Genomic DNA, 8,625 nt, shown 5'->3' on the forward strand with positions numbered 1-8,625 from the left:
GGGGATGTGTTGGATGACCATTCGACCACACACACTTCACTTAGGATTTATATGATGTTAGAATACTCTTACTGTGCATAACTATGTTAATTTTCTTTTAGATATTAGAATGAATGTGGAAATAACATTTTATTTAAATAAGAGATTTGAAATAAGAAAATATAATTTAATGACGGAAAAATTTGATCTAATGTTAATTGAGATGTTCTCATATAAAGACATTTTGCTAAAATTCTAAAAAAAAAGATATATAATACTTTTCGCATAAGTGCCAAGGAGGCAGTTAGGTCAGTTGCCGCCAACATTCTTGGAGAGCGATGTTAAAAATAGGTTTTGGAAATTAATTTGGGGCAAAGCAAAAGGGGGAAAGACACAGGAAGGAAGGCGATCCACAACTCTGAATATCATTACGACAAGAGTGGCACTTAAGAAAGGAAGCCGTAGGAATAGTCAGATCAACAGAAGTTACATTATCCAGGTCTGGTCTTGCTTAATGTTCTGTCTCTCTATCTATTTTTTTTTCGTATTATATCTTGCAAATGAGTTATTGTTTGGATTTTTCGTTTCTTGGTTGGAAATATATGAGAAATGAAATGCTTGTTAAATTGGGTTGGCGTGTGTTGAATGATTCCATGGTGCTTCACTTGTTGCATGTGGAAATTTTGAGTAAATAAAAACTTATATTATTTTGCCTGAGTAAATGATGTTAATTTTACCCTCATATTATATTCTAATGGAGTCTTTTTACCTTGTTTGGTATTATAACTATGTATATACTATTTCCCTATTACGTATGCTGTTGTATCCTCCCTTAACGCTAGTGTTATACAATAAGTTGTTTACTTATACGTGAGCTAATATTTTAAAAAAGGCAAATTTCATGCTGTGACAAAATATGATGTCAATAGCATTTTCTAAGAGATGTTCACAACCTTGCTAGAAACTGAAATTGTTATTGGATTTTTATGTTTTGCGGTGACTGATTTTAATAGTATGGTGTGATGGGTTTAGTTATGGAAGGTTGTAATTATTATAACAATTCTACTGTTACCCTGTCAAACGTACTGGTTGCTGTTTTTGCAATTACTAAAAAAGATGAACCAGAGGTGTTAATCTAAAAATCAAATGTTATGTCCTCAGCAACACTATAGGGTTTCTTTAATATCCATTATAGCTGGGTTATGCCTTTGATATGCTGAACTTCTTTTTATTCGGTTTATTACTAAGGTACCACACAATTCAAAAAGATAGAAGACTAATCTTATAACAGTGAATACATGTTTGAAGCCTGTATGTTTTTCTCGAATCATTACACTTAGAGGATCAGTGGTAAAGTTGAAATCCTTATAACCTCTGAACATTACTCTTATCCTTACCGTTAGATTATCCTTGGACTAAGAGTAACTGAAAATTTATGTAAAATATCTACTAACTTACTAACAACATGAGATACTCGGGTGCTGAGTTGTATTAATGTAACTACCAATTCTTAATCCTATAAACAATGCACTTGGAAATATTGTTTTTAACTCTTATATATTGAACAGATGAATACTCAGTACTTTTAAATTGACTGAACTATGTAACCACATAAGTCTGAAGTATATAGAGTTTTCCAGTAGTTTTGTGATTGGCTAATATTGAGTGATAATTTTGAAATTATATGTAAACTTGTTGGTAGCATTAACAAGTATATCCCCTCATGTCGGGTGTAATGTAGCGATTTATGGGACAGATAGGTGGATATCTTCGTGTTTAGTTTCCCTATTTGCCAGTACTGTAGAATGGTTACATTCTGTTTTTGTTTCTTCTACAGGTAAATCTAGGTTGAAAGTGCTTGGCCAAGCCATTTTTTTAATTTCCAAATACTGTATATGTGACACATGGTTATACCTATTTGGAATTCTTTTTCTTTTATTGCATATGTGTAGATATGTAGTTATTTATTTCCCAGCTACATTCTGTGTTTAGACTACTAGGCACATAGTTGCAATGTAGAAATGTTACATAGTCGCACCAGTTACATCCGATCCATCTTGTTTCGAGAAGCTAGGCTTCTTGTGTCAAGATCAGAGAATTCTTTGTGTCAGGAAGAATCTCGGGGGAGTACTTCACTCCGTGGTTGGTGAGGTTAAAGCGCCTGGGCCACACTTTCGTCTTGGGAAGCAGGTGGGAGACGTCCTACAGCTTTTGGAGACTGGAACCACTGGAGAGCTCATTGGAAAGTCATCTCAGTTTGATTGCCCAGCTCGTCATTTGAGATGTACTTACTTACAACATTGTAACACATTTATGTTCAGCAGATTATGTTGATGCACATTCAAAAAGGAACATGTAACTATTGAATGCTGATCAACAATTTGTAATTATATGTAACCGTTGAAATGCTAAAAACTGGATCAACAAGACTGTAATGATGTATGAGATGATATGAATGTATGTAAAAGATTTTTATGATGATCAATTTAATGATGTATTAATTACCTTTGTATTATTAATCTTGAAACGAAGAGATGGACTTTTCCACATGTATTTTATTGTTTTTCTCTTCTGCATTTTTCGGTTAAAGATGATGAGGCTGAGTTAGTCTAGACTAACTCGTTACATATGGTATCAGAGCGAATGGTTTAAAACTAGGCCCTTGGGCTACTATGCTAATTGCGCCTATGTTTTGACAGGTGTTTTGAGATATTACCATGGCCACAAGATCTAAACGGAAAGTTGGATCGAGCAGTAGTGCACGGGCTAAAGAACCTAACGAGAGGTTGGATCAGATTATGACACTATTAACCCAACAAGGGGCTTTGTTACAACAACAAAGTCAACGGATGGACAAATTAGAGCAAGGGGCTCGAGGTAGACAAGCCGAAGAAGAGGCCAGGAAGTGTGAGGAGGATCAATGCTTCGAAGCCTTAAGTAAGCAGGAAGAGGAACTAAGGAAGAAACGTGAGGATGAGCAGATGGCTGAAGCTCTTAGGAGGTCTGAAATAGAGCAGAAAGCAGAAGCAGACCGTCGAAGTGCTCTCCTTAATTCTGATAGGATTCAGATAGCTGCTGATTTGAGCAAAGATCTCAAGAAGGTAACTCCACCCACGTTCCATGGAAGAGCTTCTGGGGAAGATGCAGAGGCTTGGATTACTAGTATGGAGAAGTACTTTTTAGTGTGAAACTACACTGGGAAATCTAGAGCAATATGGGCCACCTATCAGCTAATGGGTGAAGTAGCCAACTGGTGGGAGAATGTTATGGCTGAAAAGAAATTCCAGCATGGAGAGGTAACTTGGGAGGAATTCTTGTAGTTGTTTCGCAAACGATGGTTACCTCAGCTTTATTATGATAGGAAAACAACAGAGTTCTACAAGTTAGTACAAGGGAACATGAATGTTACTCAGTATCATGAGTGATTTTGCCATTTGGTGAAATATGTTCCATAGTATCAGCACGATGAACTCTTTAGAATGCGAAAGTTTGTAATGAGCTTGTGACCTGAAATTTATAGTGAGGTTGAGATGCAGGAGCCTGAAACCATGGACTTTGCTTTGCGTAAAGCCCTTAAGCAGGAGCAGAGGTTGAAGGATGCTTCATCTTATAAATCCTTCAACTAGAACTATAAGAGGAAGTTTCAAGATAGTAGGTCATATCAGGATAACAAAGGGTATCGAGATGATGGAGCAAAAAGAAAAGAAAAGAAACAACAAATCAGGAACATGGAAGACAAAGGACACGAGAATTTTGACAGGAATAAAGAAAATTGGAACAACAATCAAAATTTCAGAAATGGTTGTGGCAGGAATGGAAACAAACGAGGAGGTCAAAATAGAAGAATGCCTAGGGGAGGCTGCTACATATGTGGAGGAAACCATTATGCTGCTAAGTGTTCGCAACGAATTGATAAGAAAGACTTCCCTCAGCAACACCGTATCCATGCAGCAGTGGATCACCGACAGGAAGATTATCAGGCCACTCCCATTCAGATGACTAGTACACTTTTCGGTTACCCTGTTTCTATCTTAATAGATATTGGTGCTACTGAATGTTTTGTAGATCCTAAAATATTAACCAAGATACCTGTTAAGGTTGGTTTTATGGCAGAACCATGGATTGTAGAGTATGGTAATAGGGCTGAACGCAGGGTAGAGCAATGCTTATCTTGCAGTGAGTTGGAACTTTCTAGTTTCCGAACTGAGGTCAACTTGTATGTAGCGCCTCTGGGCTCATATGGTGTCATCTTAGGTATTAATTGGTTAAGTGAGCATAAGGCCTTGGCGGATTGTTGGGATAAGGTAATTAAATGTCTTGATGACTCAGGTCATTCCTTGACACTAAATGGTGTCAAACGACCTTTGGAACTAAGGCAAATTTCAGCAATGCAGTTGAAGAAGGCCAAAAGGGAGGGGTGTCAGTTATACATTGCCCATATTAAGAATCTGGATGAAACTCCACCTCGAATAGAGGATCATCCTATTTTACAGAAGTTTAGAGATGTATTTCCAGATGACTTGCCTGAATTACCCCCTAAAAGGGAGTTTGATTTCTCTATAGATCTTGTACCAGGAGTAGAGCCTCTATCGAAGGTTCCTTACCGCATGACTTCTACAGAAATGTATGAATTGAATATTCAGTTACAGGAACTTTTAGATAAAGGGTTCATACGTCCTAGTGTATCACCGTGGGGAGCCCCTGTAATTTTTGTCAAGAAGAAGGATGGTACCTTAAGGCTATGTATAGATTATCGTATGTTGAATAAGGTTACCATAAAGAATCGGTACCCTCTACCTAGGATTGATGAACTCTTTGATCAAATGAAAGGGGCAACTGTATTCTCCAAGATTGATTTGCGATCTGGGTATCACCAACTTCGAATCTGAGAGGAAGACATACCTAAGACTGCATTCAGAACAAGATATGGCCATTATGAGTTTGTAGTCTTGCCTTTTGGACTAACAAACGCACCAGCTGCCTTTATGAACTTGATGAATAGAATTTTTAGAGATTGTCTTGATAAATTCGTGGAGATATTTATTGATGACATATTAATATACTCCAAGAATTTGGAAGAGCATGAAGAACACTTGCGGATAGTGTTGCAGCGATTAAGAGACAAGAAACTTTTTGGGAAACTCTCTAAGTGTTCCTTTTATCAAAAGGAGATCCATTATTTGGGACACATTTTGTCAGCCAAAGGCATCGCCGTGGACCCCGTAAAGATCAAAGCCATTCTTGAATGGCCAACTCCGCAGAATGTCAGTGAAGTTAGGAGTTTTATGGGACTTGCAGGATATTATAGGAAATTTGTTGAAATTTTTTCCCATATAACAGCCTCGATTACATCTATTCAGCGTAAGGGAAAGAGGTTTGTGTGGACGGAAGCATGTGAGAAAGCCTTTCAGTTACTCAAGGAAAAACTTACTACAACGCCTATTTTAATTATTCCAGACCCAAATGGGCATTTTGTTGTCACCACCGATGCCTCAGGAGATGGACTTGGGGGTGTTTAGATGCAGGATGGTAAAGTTGTGGCTTACGAATCCAGGAAACTCAAATCTCATGAAGTAAACTATGCTCCTCACGATTTAGAATTGGCTGCGATAGTTCATGCCTTGCAGATGTGGCGACACTACCAATTGGGAAAGCCATTTGAGCTAAAGACTGATCATATGGGGTTGAGGTACATTTTCACTGAACCAAATCTAAATGCTCAACATAGACGATGGCTCGAATTCCTCAGTGAATATGATTTCGGCATCGAGTATATAAAGGGTAAAGAAAACAGAGTAGCAGATGCACTTAGCCGTAGAAGACATATTGCTACTATCTCTACATCTCGAACACGCATGAGGGAGTATATCCTCCAATATCTTCTTGGGGATACTCATTATGAATGGGTAAAGTCAGTCTTGGATACGGATGTTGTTGATCCACGATTTGACGACTATTCTTTGGATGAGGATGGTCTACTTAAATATCAAAATAGGATTTATGTTCCTGATCATGAAGGATTGCGGAAAATTATACTTGAGGAAATGCATAACACTCCATTTTCAGGGCTTCCAGGGGTAAATAAGATGATGACTGACTTAAGGCCTCTGTATTTTTGGCCAGGACTCAAGCGGGAGTTGACAGAGTATGTAGCCCAATCTTTAGAATGCCAGTGTGTCAAGGCTGAGCATGCTCATCCAGCAGGTCTTCTATACCCCCACGAGATTCCACAGTATAAATGATAGGTTATCAGCATGGATTTTGTACAGGGTTTACCCATGACCCGACACAGGCATGATGTTATCTTAGTCATAGTTGATAAGTTGACAAAGGTTGCTCATTTTATTCCTGGTAGTCTGAAGGACGGATCTCTGGTGTTGGCAAGGAAGTTTGTTCAGGGGATTTTTTGACTACATGGCATTCCTGAGACTATTATTTCTGACAGAGACACCCGGATGACTTCAAGGTTTTGGACAACCTTGAACGCTGCTTTAGGTACACGTTTAAATTTCAGTATAGCATACCACCCTGAGACTGATGGTCAAACCAAGCGAGTGAATCAGATGTTGGAAGATTTACTACGCATGTACTGTATGGATCAGTAGTACAAATGGAAGGAATATCTTCCATTGGTGGAGTTTGCCTATAATAACTCCTATCATTCATCTTTGGGTATGGCCCCATTTGAGGCTCTCTATGGGCGGAGATGTCGGACTCCTATTAGTTGGGATAAGGTTGAGGACAGGATTATTGTAGGTCTTGAGATGCTAAAAGAAATGGAGGAATAGGTAACCTTAATCCGCAGTCGGTTGAAGGAGGCAATAGATCGACAGAAGAGTTATGCGGACAAGAAATGCACTTTCCGCCAGTTTCACATTGGGGATAAAGTGTTTCTCAGGGTTAGGCCACAAAAGAGTTCAATCTCATTTGGCAAGAGTTCAAAGCTTGCTCTGAGATTTGTTGGCTCGTTCGAAGTTCTAGAAGTCATCAACCTAGTTGCTTATCGGCTTGCTCTGCCACCTGCTTTAGCCCGCATTCATAATGTTTTTCATGTATCTTTACTTAAACCCTATCATCCTGCTATATCTCACATTCTTGACTGGCGTGCATTACAGGTACAAGATCCAGGGGTGATGGCAGTTTAGCCCACCTGAATCATTGAGCAGCGTACCCTTAAGGTACGAGATAGGGATGTACTCCAGTATAAGGTCCAATGGGACCAGTTCGGGGAAGATAGTGCCACTTGGGAAGATGCTGATGATTTACAAAAATTATTTCCCCATCTTTTATAGCTGTTTTATTTCTGAATACATAACAGTTTTGGTATGTGTACCTACAATTTTGTTGTGAAAGACATCGGGACAATGCCTTTCTCCTAGAGGGGGAGGATGTCACGTCTCGCCCTAGAACTCTTTTTTTTCTTGCTTATGTGGCTATGTCGACTTGGCCAAGATTAAGACTTAATTAAAAGATAAATGAAAGTTAATGTTTTAGATTTCTAAATGAAATGATTAAATGATGATGGATACGTATGAAATGTTATATTCAATGATGATGTTATTTGATGTAATCATGATGTGATGTTTATAGTTTTGATTCAGTTAATGTTATTCTTAAATGATGATGCAAACAAGTTGTTTATAATGATCGATATTGACTCCTTGTTATGGTTGCGAGTGTTTGAGTGAATGTAGGGATTGTTACGACGGAAGTGTGGTCGAGGTAGAGAAGGTTAGCCTCCTGGAAGGGGATGTGTCAGATGACCATGCGACCACACACACTTCACTTAGGATTTATATGATGTTAAAATACTGTTACTGTGCATAACTATGTTAATTTTCTTTTAGATATTAGAATGAATGTGGAAATAACATTTTATTTAAATAAGAGATTTGAAATAAGCAAATATAATTTAATGATGGAAAAATTTGATCTAATGTTAATTGAGATGTTCTCATATAAAGACATTTTGCTACAATTCTAAAAAAAAGATATATAATACTTTTCGCATAAGTGCCAAGGAGGCAGTTAGGTCAGTTACCACCAACATTCTTGGAGAGCGGCGTTAAGAATAGGTTTTGGAAATTAATTTGGGGCAGAGCAAAAGGGGGAAAGACACAGGAAAGAAGGCGATCCACAGCTCTGAATATCATTACAGCAGGAGTGGCACTTAAGAAAGGAAGCCGTAGGAATAGTCAGATCAACAGAAGTTACATTATCCAGGTCTGGTCTTGCTTAATGTTCTGTCTCTCTATCTATTTTTTTTCGTATTATATCTTGCAAATGAGTTATTGTTTGGATTTTCCTTTCTTGGTTGGAAATATATGAGAAATGAAATGCTTGTTAAATTGGGTTGGCGTGTGTTGAACGATTCCATGGTGCTTCACTTGTTGCATGCGGAAATTTTGAGTAAATAAAAACTTATATTATTTTGCTTGAGTAAATGATGTTAATTTTACCCTCATATTATATTCTGATGGAGTCTTTTTACCTTGTTTGGTATTATAACTGCGTATATGCTATTTCCCTATTACGTATGTTGTTGTATCCTCCCTTAACGCTGGTGTTATACAATAAGTTGTTGACTTATATGTGAGCTAATATTTTTAAAAAGGCAAATTTCATGCTGTGACAAAATATGATGTC

The sequence above is a fragment of the Cupressus sempervirens genome, chromosome 11, assembly GCF_028749045.1.
Source record: "Cupressus sempervirens isolate cs-2001-9-10 chromosome 11, ASM2874904v1, whole genome shotgun sequence".
NCBI classification, from domain to species: domain Eukaryota; kingdom Viridiplantae; phylum Streptophyta; class Pinopsida; order Cupressales; family Cupressaceae; genus Cupressus; species Cupressus sempervirens.